Source organism: Pezoporus flaviventris, unplaced genomic scaffold, assembly GCF_033815535.1.
Source record: "Pezoporus flaviventris isolate CSIRO_AGI_PZ_B2104156 unplaced genomic scaffold, CSIRO_AGI_Pfla_v1 ptg000021l, whole genome shotgun sequence".
Lineage (NCBI taxonomy): Eukaryota > Metazoa > Chordata > Aves > Psittaciformes > Psittacidae > Pezoporus > Pezoporus flaviventris.
Genome location: NW_026892569.1, coordinates 3,084,137 through 3,102,328, shown reverse-complemented (window position 1 = coordinate 3,102,328; position 18,192 = coordinate 3,084,137).

Genomic DNA, 18,192 nt, shown 5'->3' with positions numbered 1-18,192 from the left:
ACTTTGGGCTTTTGCCCAGAAGATAATATTAACTTTTTGTTATTATTACACAGAGTCTTATGGTAGGACTAGGGCTGAACCTTAGTTTTACAGCAGACTCAAGCACAGGTAGGAGTACAGTGGCTGTGGACACCTCTGCAGGGCACAGACTGAGCATGAACCCAGGAGCAAAGCCCAAAATGCAGATTTGGCTTCCTCAGAGGACTGCAGTTCACATATTCACTGTACCCGATTCACTTGGCCTTATGAGAGCTGACAAGGTCATGGACCTGTGGCATAGCTCTGCACTTGGAAATACAAGCTTTAGCTGTGCAAGACCGCATGAGAAGGATAGCCTGTATTTTTATGCTTGACCGGCCGCAGGAGCTGTTAAAATTTTGAAAATGCATTTTGCAGTTTGCCCTCCCTGCTGTCCTCTGTCACCTCCAGCCCAGCCCCCATTTTGTCTACATTGGCCAAGTGATATGTTTCTTCAGTTTCAGTTAAGTCAAGGTCTTCAGATTCCTATCGTAGGTATCACATTACACCAACTAAAAGATGCTTGTTTGTTTGTTTGTTTGTTTTCTTAGTTTGTCAGCAAGGACTTTATGAGATTGTGAGGTCAAACAGATGACTCTAATCTTTGCGATGACAAGTAAAAAGGGACAAAAAGCACTCTTCCCCTCACCTATTTTATAGCAACCCTGGCACATAGAAATAGTGGTTTTGTAAGTGCTCTTCCTGTATTCATTCCAGAAAACACAGCAAACATGCAGTTTCACCATGTACTTACTGAAGATAATCAATTTGTAGACAGTACATTCTCTGAGGCTAGGTGGTATTTTTTTACACAGTGCCTGGTACTGCTGATGCCCTCTGCCTTCTGTGGCTGCTGGACCAACTGTAATACACATGTTCAATAATAACAACTTAATTGCAATTCTCATGCTACTTCCAGCTAATGATTTTTTTTCATTTCCACTTGTCATTCAAACATCAGTGTCAACATGCCTCAGAAATTATATGAGAACAGGGATGCTTTGACTCTGATGTTGTCTAATTGATGCTTCCTAAGGATTAAAGTGGGAAAAAACCCACCTTAATTCATGAGCAGGTGTAAGCAGGTAAATAAATATGATATTTAAAGTTCTCAAGAAATAATTTGTTTGGAAGACCCAATTTAACCCTGTCCATTCTGGTGCCAGCTGGTGTAGACATAAACTATCAACTAAGACTCAGATCCATGATAATTTCCTCCACAAAAATCAATCACCTGTTTCCTGAATACTTTTGCTTTCAAATGCTTTCTCTTACCACCAGCAGAAATACAAACCATCTCGCCTCGATCTAAAACTGGACTTGTTTTGCAAAAGACCTCTAGGACGTTGTCAAAAGGGAATGTAGTCAATTGGACTTGATGGACCATTAGTCTAGTCTTACTACTGTAAATCACTGCAATCAGTTTCTTTTGAGTTTGGTAAATCAAATAATTTAATCTGACACAGCCACTAGACAATAGAATATTAAAAATAAAATAAATAGAAAAGAGTTGGAAATTCAGTTTTCTGTCTTACTATGTGTAAGGGTTGTAGTAGCCCTCCTTTTACAATCACACATTCAGGCATAATAATGTCAATGATGAAAATGCATGGACAAAATACATGATGCATTGGATGCAGTTAAATGAGTAGAAAAATTACTTTTCCTAGTTACGGGAATTTTATTTGAAGTCTTTAATGTAAATTTCATCTTTCTAATTTTTAATATTTTAAGCTTCTCTCCTTAACCCGTTATTGATATCAACTTATCTGAGGCCTTGATCTGCAGACACATTTAACAGATTATGCATTTCTTTCAAGACCAAGATCAACTGTAGTAACTAGATGATATTTTAATATGTATATCGCAAGATAGCATGCCAGTTCTTTAAAGCAGAGGGAGATTCCTTGTTGTAGTGGGATCAGGGAATAAGCCTCATTCACTGTTATGCCTGGTCCAGCAACCTGATCTAGTGAAGGTGTCCCTGCCCGTGGCAGGGGGTTGGAACTGGATGAGACTTAAGTCCCTTCCAACCCAAACCATTCTGTGGTACTAAATATATGCCCATGGCAGGGAGGTTGGAACTAGATGATCTGTAAGGTCCCTTCCAACCCAAACCATTCTATGTTTCTATGATAATCCTGCTTTCTGTAAGCCTATGAGACATTATGTTAAAAAAAGGTAGCGGTTTTAGAAGCATCCTGCAATAGCTAAATTTCAGCAAAGTTCAATGGTAACACTTCTTTTAGCATCAAATAAAATCAGTTAGATTGCCAGCATCTTAAACTCTCCATTTCAGTCTCCATGAGCTCCTGTTCATGCTAACAAATGAGGGTATAACTGGTGTCTGGTGCAGCAGAAGGAAAGAACCAGGAGGGGAAGGCTAATGGGAGGCCCTCTCTGTAATAAGGAATTAATTATGTGACTGAATTAAACTGCTGCACTGAAAGCCTCACTTTGCCCTGACATGGACTATGTGCATTAAAGGTTTACACTGCTGTAATAGCTACAGAGGTGTTGTTATATGGATGCAAATTTCCTTAATGCAAGCAGGACTTAGATCAGACCACAGTGACTAATACAAAACCAATAAAAGAAACTGAATTATATGCAATTGTACTGGAGAGCATGATACAGACAGAAAATGGTAATAGGAAGGTTAAGTGCCCAGTGAGTGCAAACTGATATACAATATCTTAAAATCACAGAGAGAGAAAATGAGAATGGTGAAATGATGTCACATATAGGTAGATGGAGGCATAAAAGCAATCTATGAACTATGGGAGGGAGGACAGAGTAAGAACAGGATTTTTTTCAGGTGAACAGCTTTTGCCTATTAGACATTAATAAGTGATTGAAGGCTAATTCCAATAAACAAACAATTTTGGTTTTGTTTTCATTTAAGGTTTTTTTTTTGCTCTGCTTTTATGTGTCATTGAAATATTTGTGTTTTAATAGGTACTCATTTTAATAGCATTACAGTAATCTGAACATCTGCAGCTAGTAGACATTAAAATACAATTACTGACTTCCCTATATTTCAAGTTATTTTTGCAGTACTTCTGCCTGATTTTGTCATAACTATTAAAATGCAATGGATCAGTTCTTATCATTACCTGTTAACTGGCAACCTTGAGCTGAAGTGTTAAGCAGAAACAAGCCTGATGCCTGGAGGCCTGGCTAGCAGTTCAGTGAAGGCAAAGACATTTTAAGTCTGTCCTGAAAGTTAAATTGACAGGGTGTGTAACTTTCCTAATCAAATAGAATTAAATACAAAATTATATTCCCACCACCCCTGCCACACTTTGTTCAAACAAATTGCCTGATGTACTGTTCAACAGTTTATAGAACATTTTGTAGATTGGAGGTTTTAATTCTACCAAAAACTCAGCTTAGTTTATTAGAGAAATGAGATACCTTGTTTAGAGTACTGAGGAGCTCTGACACAGCATGAGGGCTCTCTCAGAATGAGAAATGATTCCTCTTCTGGGCTCAAACTGACTTTTGAAGAGGTGGACACCCAGAGGATAAGTGTATCCAAACGGCGACTTTGAGTTTGCTGTTAAGAGTTAGAAGACAGAGACCAAAACACAGGCCAATAAAGATGTGGTTAGAGTTTTTGATCAGCAAAGACATACTCCTTAAAAGTACTCTGAAATGTGATCACTCTCACTGTCATGCTAAGGGGGAGTGGAGGAAACAGCATGGTACTCCTCCTTCCCTTCTTCTTAGCATTAGAGTGATTTTTCATTCTAATAAAAAAAACACTAAAGAATGCATATTTTAAAAGTTATTTGTGTAATGGTTCAATATTTGGTTCTAAATGCAATGCTGGATTTTAGTCATCTCCAAAGCTGTGAAATTCATGGTAGTCATGAGGTGCTCCAGCAACTTAGTTCAGTATGTAGAACTGTAAAAATCATCTGACATTTAAAATTTTAATATGATGAAGTAGGTTTAATATCATGCAGTTTCATTTTCGAGCTAGCTCAGACATCCCAAACATGTCCAGGAGTAAAAAAAGGTAAGTGCACTTAATCATAAACTTTGTCAGCAGTATCAGATGCAGCCAGATAAAACAATGAGCGTAAATAACACTGGCTTATGAAGAAACAAAATGAAAACCAGCATACTCAAAAGATGAACAAGACAAAAAAGTCCCCCAAGAGCTTCAATTTGATGAAGTATTTCAGCCAGTATTTATGTTTGTCTCTGTATAAATATATGCTTTAATTCCTTCCTAGGTTAAGAATACTATCCTAAATCCAGTACTAATAATTCTACAGATCTATAAATACCCTGATGGGAAAACTCTGCATCTGTAATGAATACAAATGACCCCATGCAAAGGCACTTTGAGGAGAAAGAATAAAGAAAACAGTATGTCAGTGGCCTCCCACCAAAACGTTATTGCATCTCAACATGAGGGCAATTGTGGACCTTAACATACTGAAAGCAAATTTAAGACTCTTTAGAGAATTCTAAAATAAAAAGGAAGAGTCCGAGAACATTCAAGTTGCCAATATTGTTGATTACCAATGCTCCTCACACTAAATGGCTGGAAATTCTTAAGAGTGGTATTGCCATCCAACTAACACACCTCCAAATACACATATAAGTCAGACTCTTGAATCAGCACACAGTTATTTTCTTTTTAAAGCTGCCAGTTGCTTTACCTTCAGTGCTTTACAATTCTATTAGTTTCACATAAAACTTTCTATAATATGAATGTTAACGAATGGTAAAAAAGGCAGTAGCTTGGATGTAGGCCATTATGTTTAAGAAGAAGGTGTTAGCACTCCTGCAGATCATGTAGGAATTTATGGCCTGAATCAAAAAGGATGATTCTTATGAAATTGGATAAGATCCTCTTTGTGAGGAGAGAGCTTCTTTCAGATACAGAAAGACCATTCCCATAGTTCATGACTCTGGATAAAGCTGATCCTGAGGGGCTGGGGGCTCTGACTTCTTAAGCCTGCTTCTTTTGCCAGTTACTATACTGATAAAAAGCATTTCCAGGAGGGAAGAAATGCAGACAGTTGTTTCTTAATTGTTTTCAAGCTAACATTTGGAAAGTCATTATAGCTCTATCTAGTAAGGGCATCTGAAGATCTCTTTCTAGATGTCATCTATGATTCTACAATTCTAAAACTGAGGGAATTTGGAGATCTTGGAACTCATTAAGGATGCTATTGCTAACTCTAACTTACCCTGCTGCTCACTTAGCTACATTGAATATTGTAAGAGCAACTGCATGCACTCAGAGAAATCTGCTCTTCATCTGCAGCACACAAACAAAAATAAGTGATGAGACAAAAGAAATAGTTTTTAAATTGTGAAGAGAAAAGGTTCGCAACTCAAAAATTACTTAGAAAAGTTTGCACAGTCCCTGCTAATGCTAGCTCTTTTCTAGCACATGCATTACTCACTCTCCATCTATATATTATTATTATCCCTACTAAGCTCACCACAGAGCCAAGGGTCTCTGGCTCATTTCCTGGCATCCTGCTGGATGATTCAGCCTTCCTTAGGATGTTTTGGTGGGGTCTTGATACTTTTAGCTATGTTGATCTTTCTTGTGACCTTATCACAAACAATAATTCTCTCCACAGCTGGCACTTTCCCACATTCTTCAATAATTTTGTCGAAGTTTTTTTGACAGCAATGTGCCGGCTGAGCAGAAGGTAACATCTTTAACTTCAGGGTTAGAATAAATCAAATATTAGGTTTTGTACACACTGAAACCTTGCACATAGCTATCTTCAGAAATTTACAAATATCAGAAAGTGGAAGAAAAGAAGTTACTGTTTTTTCTGTATTTTTTTAAACTGTGTTCTATTGGATACTTTTCCTGTTAATTAATTTTTCTTTTACAAATTCAGGTAAGCTATTATTCTGTTGAATTGAGGATGTTTCAAAGCTTTTCCAGAAATAAGCACTGGAATGAAAGTGTCGTAAGATATGCATGAAAAGCAGAATTGTTGTTTTGCCATTTTCAAGCCCATGGTTTATACAAAGTTTTCTCTCATTCCCATCACATGGATGTCAGATGGAATAATACAATGAAAAATTACCTAGAGATTTGGTTTCCTATTGCAGAGATGTTTTTTTTTTTTGTAAAGCTTACCAAGTTTGTATATAAAATTTGAATTAAAAAATCCCAAACCTCCAATCCCTATTATTTAAAAGCAGCTAATCAATGGGGTTTAGGTTTATATCAGTACAGGTTTTATATTAATCACACATGACCATTTCTTTATCTTTTGTTCCCTTGATCCCGTTGCCCAAAATACTGCTTTCTGATTGTGAATACTTCAGAAACTCTCAAACACTCTTGCAGTTCTGGAATGCAAAATTATTCAAATAGCCTTCTCTTTGCTATTAGCAGTTTCTGCAGTCAATCTCCACAAGAAAAGTTCATTATTGGAAATAGAGGTATATTGCTTTTTTTTTCCTATGAATTTTTAAATCACTTCTATTATGTCATGCTGTGGAGGGAATAAATGTGATTTAAACAGTTGTGCCCTCTACTGGCATAAAGGAAATAATGAAAAAAAAAAAAGAGGAAGAAATACCTTATTTCCAGAAGTATCAAACCACAGTGTCAAAATCAACTTTTTGTGGTTGGGCTTGTGTTTTGTGGTTTTTTTTTGCATTAAGCGTTACTCATGTTTGAAGGCTGGATTATTTTGAGTATTAAATCTTAGCACATTAATTATTTTCAACATTAAATCTCAGCACATTCATTGCTCAGAGATTTTATTATTTTTTATATACTTTTTAATAAAAAGAACCATTTACACCATTAAGGCAGTATAAGATGGCCTTGCCATAGATGGACACGGTGGTGTGAATGATCTGTTGACACAGTTAAGAATAGCTTCATTTTTATGAGACTTTTAAGTCAGCTAGTGAGTATGAGAACAAAGCCATATGACAAAATCCCTTACAAAGTTCAGCAAAACTTTGGAGCTTTCAACTATTTAAAAGAAAGTCTGTAGGAGTTGATGCATAATGTGAAGTAGAATATAGAATTTCATATAATACAGGGGCATTAAGACTTCACCTCTGCTGAAATGCTTCTAGCCAATCCTTCCTCTTCCATGAAAAAGAAAGCTTATAATTTTCTGTCCTATGCCCCACTATTGAAGTTGTCAACTGGCATTACACTTGAATAACAAAGAAACAAAAACGTACCCTTTGGTAAGAAACCTGCATACTGCACCTTCCCAGCGTGGGCAGGATCAGTCACTGACGCTAATTGAAATACTAATTGACATATTTATACCATCATATAAAATCCATTCAACACAGTGCCAAAATGTTCTTATCTAGAACAGCTGTAGCATCCACGTGTAGAACAGTGAGAGACTGAAAGTCAGCTCCACACTTATCTTTTATCCTAATAGGAACGTTTCAGGTTCCTCATTTTTCACCTTTTATAAAATGTGGTAGCTAGGGACTATGGATTAAATGGATACCAGACTCCATTGATCAGAGAAGGGAAAAGAAGAAAAATAATTTCCTTCCAGAAAACTTGATAATTAACAGATGAAGAGGCCAACATACTCTTAGCCCTTCCTTTGGCTCCAGCATTGTCCTTCTGCAGCGGAAAGGGAGTTTATTTACCACAGGAAGCAAAATCATTAATCACAGAATTAAATTATAACATACCCTATAACTGGCTTTATTCGTAAGTAACTGCATCTGGAAATGAGGTAGGTACAAATAGCATGGGGTCAGCCTTTCAGAAATCTCAATCCACTATTAAGTGCTTCATTGCCAGAGAAAACTACACTACCAAAATGAGCTGTAATCATACATGGAAACAGAGGATAGACTCCTGTTCTTACAACACAATTCTTTCTGCCAGCTTCTCTGCAGCACTGTGGTATAATAAAAGCAAATATTAGTTTCTGAGGCATGACTATTGCTTTGAATTGCTATGTGTTTCCATTGTGTGCTTAAAGCTAAAGATGCAGCAGTATGGGTGGGTAAAACAAAGGATAAAGGCTCAGAGGAGTAAGCAGGAGGGCTAGGCAGAAAGAAACAGTCAAAGAGGCAGATAAAGGGATTTTAAATGGTAGGGGCACAAAATAAAAACTACACTATGCTACTAGTACCCACAAACACTGCCACAAAATTAATGTAGGAATGCTGCAGATGCACAATTTTAATACGTTTTGTATGAAACTATAGGAAAGGTTTTAATTGAAGTCAAAAAAAAAAAGCGACGAGGATAAAACTGGAAGAGGAGATACAGAAAACAGCTGTATTTGTGCAGCTAAGAATCCAGGGAGCCCATGTACAGAAAAGGTGGAGAAGAAAGGTGGTAGAAAGGGATGTCTGTTCAAATGGCACAAATAATTGCCAACTGCCAGGTCTAATGTGCTCTGTGCTGCTCATGAAGTGGCAGCCTGGATCACCAGTCACCTCCTGGGCACTCAAGGTGAATACTGCCATGACATATGCATTAAGCACAAGAAAAGAGAATTGGACTCTGAAAACCAGGGTCCATCATTGCTCAGACTGCTGCATAAAATGCTCAGGACTAAGAGCAATGCCAGCCAACCCCAGGCACCAGGAGAGCCCTACCTGCCCCAGAATGGGTACCTCCTATAGCAAGGAGAGCCGGGGATGGTATCAGCCTGGCTGTGACCTTCTCTGCCCGTAGCCTGGAACCCCAAGCACTCCCTGTCTCAAGGCAGCTTTTGCAGACAAGTTCAGTTCTTGCTCTTGAGCTGCATGGGGCAATATGAACTTCACTAGTGGACTCCAACTTATTAATTGGTGACAATAATTAGCCAGAACACCTAGGTCTTTAGGCATCTTGGTTATGTGCATGAGCTGATTTAAGTCTTATATATATTCATGACATTTCATCCAGCCAAGAGCTGCTTCCTCAGCTCTCTGTCTGGCTCCTACTTTCTGACACACACCCAGCACACTGTGAACCATGGGGGAAATAAGTTTCCTTTCCTTTCACTTCCCATTGAAATCAAGCATTTGCTGTGGCTGTAATTCATGCAGTGGAAATGCAGAAAAGCACATCTGAGAGCAAGTGCTAAACTGGCCTAGCCAAACCTTGCTCATGCCCTAAGAGATAAAGAGAGACCATGCTGGATCCTTCTCTGAAGATACCCGGCTCACTAAATTAACCACCGTGATTTCCTCAGATGGCTTGACGAGCAGAAGCATCTCACTTCCAGTAACAGACTCACTCCACTGGGCCACCTATGAGATGACTTCTCTTAGCTCCTTAATAGTATATTTGTGATTTTTATCTTGCACTGTGATGAAGCTGGAATTGCACCACCTAAAATGTCAGCCACACTCACATGGTCAGCGAGGCCAGTGCTAGGCTGTGACAGAGGCGCTGGGTCAGCTCCTTAGAGCATACACCTCTCAAGGAAGCTCAGATGAACCTAAAACCTAGAAGAAAACCTAGATCCCCATTTTGAGACCACTCAAAAAACAACAGATGAACCTAGAAACCACTGCTGCGATTACCTGAGCAGCCTGCTGCACTGACCTGGTGCCTTAGGTGAGCTTCAAAGTGCCCAATGGCACTTTGGACCCAATGGCAAGAGCCTGCAGTATGCCATAGCAACTTCTAGCTCGTTATAATCTATGACTGATAAACCTTGATCTCTCAATAACTTAATTCAAGTACTCAGCTATCTGCAGCTTGCTTTCTTCCTCTTTTGTCTGGTTCTTGTTTTATATTTTTTCCCTTTCTGTTGCAATGATTTTGGCTGTTATGGGAACTTTGCAGAAGAGAAAAATAAACAGATCACTGTTTGATGCTGTGCTTTCTGTTTAGAAGTTTGTTTTCCTTTCTTCTTCCATTGCATCAATATTAACATGTTGATTCATAAGTAAAATAAATAAAGCCTATAAATACATTCTCTCTTTTTTTTTGAATCATGAAACATCAAAGTTACAGTTCTCACAGCAACTGCACAATGTGCACATACGTTAAAGACAGGGATATTACCACCCAAGGCAGCAATCAAATATGCAAGAGGGACTTACATTACACTTTGAGAACTGTGCAAGTTTGAAATTCCAGAATCATGTCTCCTCAGTTCTGTCCATGTTAGTACATTGGGAGATGTCAGTCCCTGTGAGCACAGTGGAACTGGATCTTGCATATGCTGAAGTGCTTAGGGAATAATAGGGGGGTGGTAGTTTCACTATTGAACCGACTGGCATCGAAGTCACTCTTGAGCTAAAGATGCCCTGGATAAAATCATTACTGTTAATTAGCTGAAATCCACAGCCAGAAGGTGTCATAACAACCAAAGAATTATGAACAGAAATTATTATTCACAGTCCTGATGATCCTTAAATGCTATGAATTAATTTCTTGCAGTTTGATTGAACAGGAATGAAGAGTGCTCTGTACATTGTTGAAGCTCATGCCATCTCTTTGCTGTATCTTTTACAATCCATGAAATTATTTCATTGAATAAAAGGATGCTTAGCTTTCTGGTTTCTGGATCTCCATCAGCTACTGGCTAATCAAAGTTTATTTGTCTAGGTCATGAATTCAGCATCTCAGCACCTAACCACCCCCAGCACTGTCAGCTCAGGTCTGAGTTTGGACTGTTGACTGCTCCCTTATAGCTGGTGTTCTCTTCTCTGTGCCTTGTAATTTTAAGCCAAAGTTTTCAAACTGTATGCAGCGCTGCCATTGTACCCTGAGCCAGGAATTCTGGCATCTCCCTTAGCAAGTCTAATGTTGCTTGGTAATCAAATGCATGCTTCCTGCTGGCTAATGAAGAACAGCCCAGAAACCCCAGTTCTCCACGAGGTGCCTTCAGTGAAGAGTAGTGAATTCAGATTTAAAAATTTAACAGCACAGAGTATTTTCTTTTCCATGGTCTCTTATGACAAAGAGTAGGAGCTGTGGGCATCAAATTTCAGTGATAAAAAGAGAAGCAGCATGGCATCAAGTGACTAAGTGCCTTGGTACTGTTAATCCCTTACAGGCTAGCAATTAAAACGAACAGGAGGATCCTAGGATTTGAAAAGAGCAGCCATTAGCATGTTTAACTATAAGCAGCTGGATATTTTGTTGCAAAAAGCGGGCAATTGGTTAAATGTCAGATGGGACTTTAAATACTTTTAAGCGTATCTATTCCAGGTGTCTTCTTGAACAGGTACCAGCCTGCTTCAAGAACAATTTCTTTGTAATTTCATTTAAAATTTAGGAAGTGCAAATTAAGATATCATATATACACAGATTTTTAGCCAACTTAATCTTTTCACTGCTTGAATGACTTCTGGATTTGGCTGTTCACTTTGTGCAGTCAACATCAGTCTCTAAATCTGAAAAATTGGGTGTTTTATTTTTATTTTTCAATTTTAAAATGGGGAAATAAATGAATTCACAGTGGACTGAGGATGAAGGACAATTAGTTTGCCTTGTTGCTGTAGCTTCCACTGTGAATAATGTGCTATTTAGACTTTTCCTCTATGTCAGTCTTCAAAATGAAAACCCAGAAGGTTCCATAAAGTCTATGCCTTTAAGACTTGCTGCAAAGTTTGTTGTCTTTAGATGGAAGAGAGAAAATGACACTGTGAAAAACAAATAGGTACACAGAAATTGCTAAGACAAATTTGCCATGTACACACACACAAACACATTTTTTCCTCATGGACAGCAAGAGAGAAGAGCACGTACAGGAAGTCATTATTGCTTGCTACATTTTCATGCTTGATTTTTGGAATTATTAGTGTTCAGGAGCCACGTGTGCATTTGCATACCATCTCAACTGCAGTACCTCTACTCTGGCAGTATTCCTCCAGAACACATACTCAAGAGAGAAAGGAGAAAGCTATCTCGAACTGACACCTTGAACTTGCACATAAGAAAGGGGTTTTGCATTATCATCCATATTATTATATTCAACATCAACATGTGCGATGTTTTGTGTGAATACCAGAGCCTATGGTCTGTTCTGTAGAGAACATATCAGATTTGTTTTGTTAGAAATAAGTGCGATTAGCATAAATTGACCTTAACAACAGTAACAAAATTTGAAAGTAATTGCATCCAAGCACCATCATTTTTGTGGAGCAAGTTTTAGCTGCGCTGTGAAATATGCCTTTTTAAAAGCCTTTTTTTTTCTTTCCCCTCTGAAAAGCAGCAGGTATTGCCAGCCAGATAATTTTTCAAAAATGTTCCAGGATTTCTTATGGATATTAATTTCTGTTTAAGTCTCTCCAAACTTTGGCAGAAAGACAAGTTTCATTTTTCTTTAACAAGTCCTTTAGTTGTGCAGATGTTGTAGCCAGATTGGCAATAAATTTTGCTGTAACAGTTAATTCAGCTTAGGGAAAGATGGTGTTATTTAATATTCTGATTCTGTGTCACCTTTTGAACCTTAATTTATAGGTGATGTATTTTATAGTCAGCATTCTGTGGGAATCTGCAAAACCCATTAGATTTTTGTGTTCTCTGCCAATGAAAGTCTTATTGCTCTAAATAAGTATCTTCAAATTACAACCATTGCCCATTGTGTAAAGTGAAAAGTCCATTTTGATTACACCTCTCTAATGTCAATTTTGTTTCTCCTTTATTGGCCTGATTAAAAGCTACTGAAATGAGAGAAAAATGAAAACTCTCATTGACTTAAGTGGCTTTGAAGCAGTTACTTCACATTGGTTCCTTATTACACTTGAGAAAAGATGGTTTTTTTTCCTCAGTTTCCATTTTGCCTTGTCACCAGTATTTTGCCTAAAGATCAGGAATCTAACTTTGCACTCTCATAACCTCCACCATCTACACTAACAACAGCCTATGAACTGCAACAGTTCATTTCAGCTCAGAGAAAGACCTTCTAACTTCATAAAATACGTTTGATATTCCTATGAAATGGAGTGTGGCCTTTACCCTGGGAACTGTACGTGTCTCTAAAGTCAGTTTGGGCTGCGTTGCAAGCAATGCTCAGGATTTGCCTTTTTTCTTTTCCACCCATTCAGCAGATAATCTAGGTCAGTGATTTTCATCATCTGTTCCACTGACTGTTGGGAGTCTGCACATGACTTCTCAAAGCAGTAAAGCAAACCAGACCTGCTCCCATTTAGTCAACATTCACTATACAGGGCTCTGCATCCTCCACAGGATGTATCTGGGACATCCCCAGATCCCCAAAGCGCTATTCTGGCTGTAGTGTTCCTGCCAGACTCTGCGGGAGTGCTTCCTCCAGTCTTGGCATCTGCTGTTGGCTGATGCAGAGCTGATGAAGTTATGATATTTAAGCTGCCAGTTTTGGCAGCTGTGTTCTGTAATTCAAAGACTTTGAATTTGGGGGTTCAGATATTTGACCAGCAGTAATATAAAATGACAAGTGATTGGTATAATTGCATAATACTCATGACAACTAACATTTTCAAAGAGCACATCAGAACCTTTATATCTGTAAGACCTGAATCAGAGTTGCAAAGCGTGCTTACTTTTAATAGCTGGTTTTGCTGCAGCAGCCAGACTTACTGTGATCTCAGGGAATTTTGTTTTACTTCAGTGCTTCAGTAACTATAGGATCTGTCCCAAACACAGAAAAATAACATTCTTGCTGCAGACAAAGCAATCCCATTGAAAGGGGATGTTTGCATTCTAAACACAAGCCTTTCTGCTGGAGGAGATCCCTGTGAGATTTTCTGTTGTATGAATGATACTGAATAAGAACCATGATGGAGGCACATAGATCCGGTTGCTTGCAACCAGATGTTACAGTCCCAGGCTGGTGCTTGCTTTCCTGGATAGGAACCTTGCTTTGTCTAGGTGAGTGGCTTCCTCTCCCCTTCCTTCCCCCTACTCAGGCTTGGACCTACAGCAGCTCAGCTTTGTGCTCCCCAGTTCATCTGAAGAGGAGGTCTTTCTGATACACTGGCCATTAGATACTAGTGTTTATCTATTCTGTGGCATCTCTTTTTCCTGCACCTCTAATCCTGCCTGCCAGGCTGTCCAGCATCCCAGGTGACTGTATGATCCCAGAGCACAATGGTCAGTTGAATTTTAACCAAATTTTGACTAAAAGTCAGGTGTATCCAATGTTCAAGACATGAAGACTGTGGGAAGAACATAAGAGCAAACCGAGGAGTCTATATTCTGCTATTGCACCCAGAGTTACCAGCAAAAACTTGCTCAAGAGGAAACAGCACGTACCAGTAAGTGTGTAAACAAACTGTCAGCCCATAGAAATTAGGAGAAAAAGAGAGATATAGTGCTGCTGCAGTCCCTAGCCAAGCCTTGCTTTCCTGAAGTTGAGAAAATAGCAGCTTCTTGCCTTAAATACTTGTTTGTTCTCACAGGGATTTAGGGAAGCTTCCATGCAGATTCTGAATTGGACCTACTATTCATCCTTGCAGATTTTTTACAGTCCTTTTAGAAAGCCAAGCTGAAAGGAAAATAGCTGAAGGTTTCTTACATGGCAGATCGCTTTCTGTTGCACTGCAGTAAAATGGTTGGCACTCAGTGGAGCTAAATTAATAAACTTTTTTAGTATGGCTTGAAGTTATAGCTGCTATATGCTGGAGTAGATGGATAATTGGAGTGGTCAGAGTTGTATCTGCAGTGCTGTGAAATTGATGTAGTAATTCTGGACCAGAAATTATCTAAATTTAGGAGAAAGCTTGAGCATATGCATAATGTACCTTCCTGAATTCTGCTGAGACCTCCAGGGAATTGGCTTGTGAGTTAATAAAGTGTTAATTAAAATTCGCAAGACAAGAAAAAAAATTTCATTAACTGTCTATTGACAGCTTCCATGATAAGGTAAACAGTCTATAATCATTAACAGATCGTGCAGAAATATGCATGGGTTTGCTTATATGCGTTCTAACAGAGCCATTGAAAAGGAATTACAAATACAGGCAAAAAAGGATATAGTTCTCATATGTCACTTTTTATAGAGTTGATTTGTATTTTGATTCCTTTTGCTGTGAAGGTTGCTAAGAGTTATGGCTGTCTGAGGGTCAACAAATTTCAGAAGGAACTAGCCCTCTCCATCGGCCTGAAAAAAATCTCAGACCCTTGAGCTTTGAAATTCATGACACCCATATGGAAAAGTATCATTTGCAGTGATTTATTCTGACAGTTACATTATTGGGTGCATGTTAACCAGGACAAATAGCTGTACAGGAGACGAGTACAAGGAGCTGCAAATTACACTTTTAGAAACTTTTCTCTGTATGGTATGCTGGTAACAGAGAACAGGCAATGGCTTTTCATAGGGTAAAATTTCATCAGCAAACTTGCATCAATCACTCCTGGCTTTACCAGCTGTAAATAGGTGGACCATACCAAACCCCCACTGCCAAATCTTTACACCAGGCACCCTTTACACCAGGCTGTTTCATTGGGCTCCTAAAAGCTTTAACTACGTAATAAGTTTGAATGCACAGAGAGCAGAAATAGCAAATATTAATGTGGTGTCACTGTAATTTCTTTTATTACTTCCTCCTTCAAGGCTATTGCATAATCTGGCACAATACAATACATTGCTTTATGTTTCCTCTTGTACAAAATGTCCCTTTATGTCAAATTTGGTTTGCAGACTTACAGTCATAGAGAAATTCCTCTCACTCAGAGAAACAGTGAGAGTGTGAGGTTGTTGGCACATCTCCAGTACCATTGTTAACAATTATGACATGACTGTCAAACCTTATTATCAGCTTTTAGGAATCTCTGTGAGATCCTGTAAGCACAGCTGTTTGGCTTTTCTCTGAAACACTGCTCTTGGAAGGCAAGAGAAAGAGGGAATGTGCATACCCTTTAGGAGGAATCATTGAATGCTTGCACAAAGCCATAGCAATCAGGGTTTTTTCTGGGGGGGGTCCACCTTGTCTCTGGTTATTTTGGGGTGCCACAGCTTTGTCCCGAGCCTTGCAACAACTTGTTTGCTTTTTAAATCTCTACAAGAGATGTTTTGGCAAGTGGCTCATAGCAAGACAAGAAAGGATGCTGGCTCAAATTGAAATTTCTAAATTGGAAAGGAGGTGGGAGCAGAAGAGGAGGAGAGGGTTGGGAAAGGGCTGTGCCGTGTTACAGTAACCTGCATTCCTTGCTTTGTCCTGACTGCCCCAGTGCTTTCCACCCTGTAAGGCAGAACCTACGTCATGTGGTGACAGGAGTGAATCCTACTCTTGGCCCCCATATCACACCTTGTCTCACATTGCAGAGCACTCTCACATTGTATTAATTGGTTCTTCCCAGATGAAAATAAACTGGAAAAATATTCCCGCAGGAGCACACCCAATGCACACCTTCAAGAAAGAGCCATTCAGCCCATGGGATGAGACTAGCTCTGTTTTGCAGTAAAAAGCCCCAGGATGGCACAGAGCAAACGTCAGGTCCCCCCCACCAGCTACTGATTAGCCCAAGCTGCTGGTGAAGACCTAGCCCCATGCAACAGAATGTGTAGTGCTTAGCATGACAAGAGACAGACCATCATGGTGAATGAGTAAGAAAACAGCAATCCTCATGTTGAATGGTAGTTTCAGAACATAAACTTATCCATTGCCATATGATTTGCTGCATTACATCCAAAGGGAGATTTGACAAGAGGTTTGGAAGGCTGCAATGAAGAGGTTTGAAAGGATGCAAAGAAGCAGCATTGCATTTACCTACTGTATCACCACTGCTAATCTGCCAGCGGAGAGGTATTCTGTAGTTTTAAGATAAGATATTTAGCAGGCCTCTATCTCGCACCCTGATGGCACAAAAAAATAATAGATATTACATTTCACATGCTGTTTCTGAGTCTGGAACGTCCCTCTCCTGCTGGCCTTATCAAAACTCCTGTTGTAATTGGCAAGTTTTCATTTCAGTGGGAATCCTGGGGGTGGGGGGAAGGTCATTGATTTCTCACAACAGATTCAATCTTTTTACATGCCTGACTGCCCTAAATCACTACAAGTAGGAAACTATTTTCAAAATTTCTCAAGAGCCCTGAATGTATTGATTGAATCTAACTTTGACTTCAGACATTAAACTCTTTCTTTCCTTGCAAAAAACAGCCCCTAACCTTCTATAAGGCTACTTGGTTTTAGCTGGCAATCTGTTCTTGCTTCATTTATTTATGCTTTTCTCAATAGCATTCAGTTTAAATCTTTGATAGCTTGTTCAAAATTCCCTTAATATCTTTCTCACATTTGCCAGTGAAAGTTAAGTTTGAATTTTCTCTCTTTGTGTTGGTTAAATTACTAGCCCAAAACAGTTGCTTTATTTTGTGTTAATAGTAGCATATTGCCTGTGTAGTCATGTTTATAATTATTTCTCCTAGATCCCACTATCCCCCATTAAACTGCAAGAACTTTGAAACTCTGAAGTTGGTTAATGGGGAAAAAAGCCCTTCACTGTTGGATAAATCTTATTGGTAATATCCTCCCCTGCCTTTATAAATATATTCTGAGAGTTAATGCAGTTAGCACAAAGATTAATTATAATGTTTTACCTCATTTCCCCCAATCTATTACAGTGAACAGTTCTATTAGAATTGTAGATGTGGTCCATCACCTCAATGGCCTCCAGTCTGGTTTTTAAGCTGTGCAGGTGCTTAGGATGCAGAATATCTGAAGTCTACAGTGTTCCACAACAAGAAGGCTTACAGACTCAGAACTATGTATTTTGAAAACCAGATTAACTATATGGAGTTTACCTGGAGTACATGGAATAATTTACAAAATAACAGCAAAATATAGAGGAAAATGAATTCTTTCTTTCATTTAGGCTAGAGAACTCAACCTGTTGTAAAGTCTTTGTCACTCAGAAAGTTGAAAATCGCTCTCCTAGTCAGTAGGTATTTAGGGGTGGGAAGGAATGCCTATTATAAATGGTAAAAGGAACAAACATTGAAGAAAGCCTTCCATATGGAATAGAGAGCCTTAAGTTGATCACATTAATTATTTTTTTTTGTGCCCACTGTTTTGAATGGAGTAAAGCCAAATCTCAATTATCAGCTCTATGTGCAATTTAAAAAAAGTAGATGTGTTTAGAAAACATCATTTGATGTTATTTAACAAAAAATAAACAACACTGAATAGTCAAAGGCTTCTTCTTATAATACAGGGAAAAAAATGAAAGATTTGTACCAAATAATTTGAAAATGTGTGGAAATGTGAAGCTGTTTCAACAGATAGCATTAGTAATTTTTATCCCTCTGT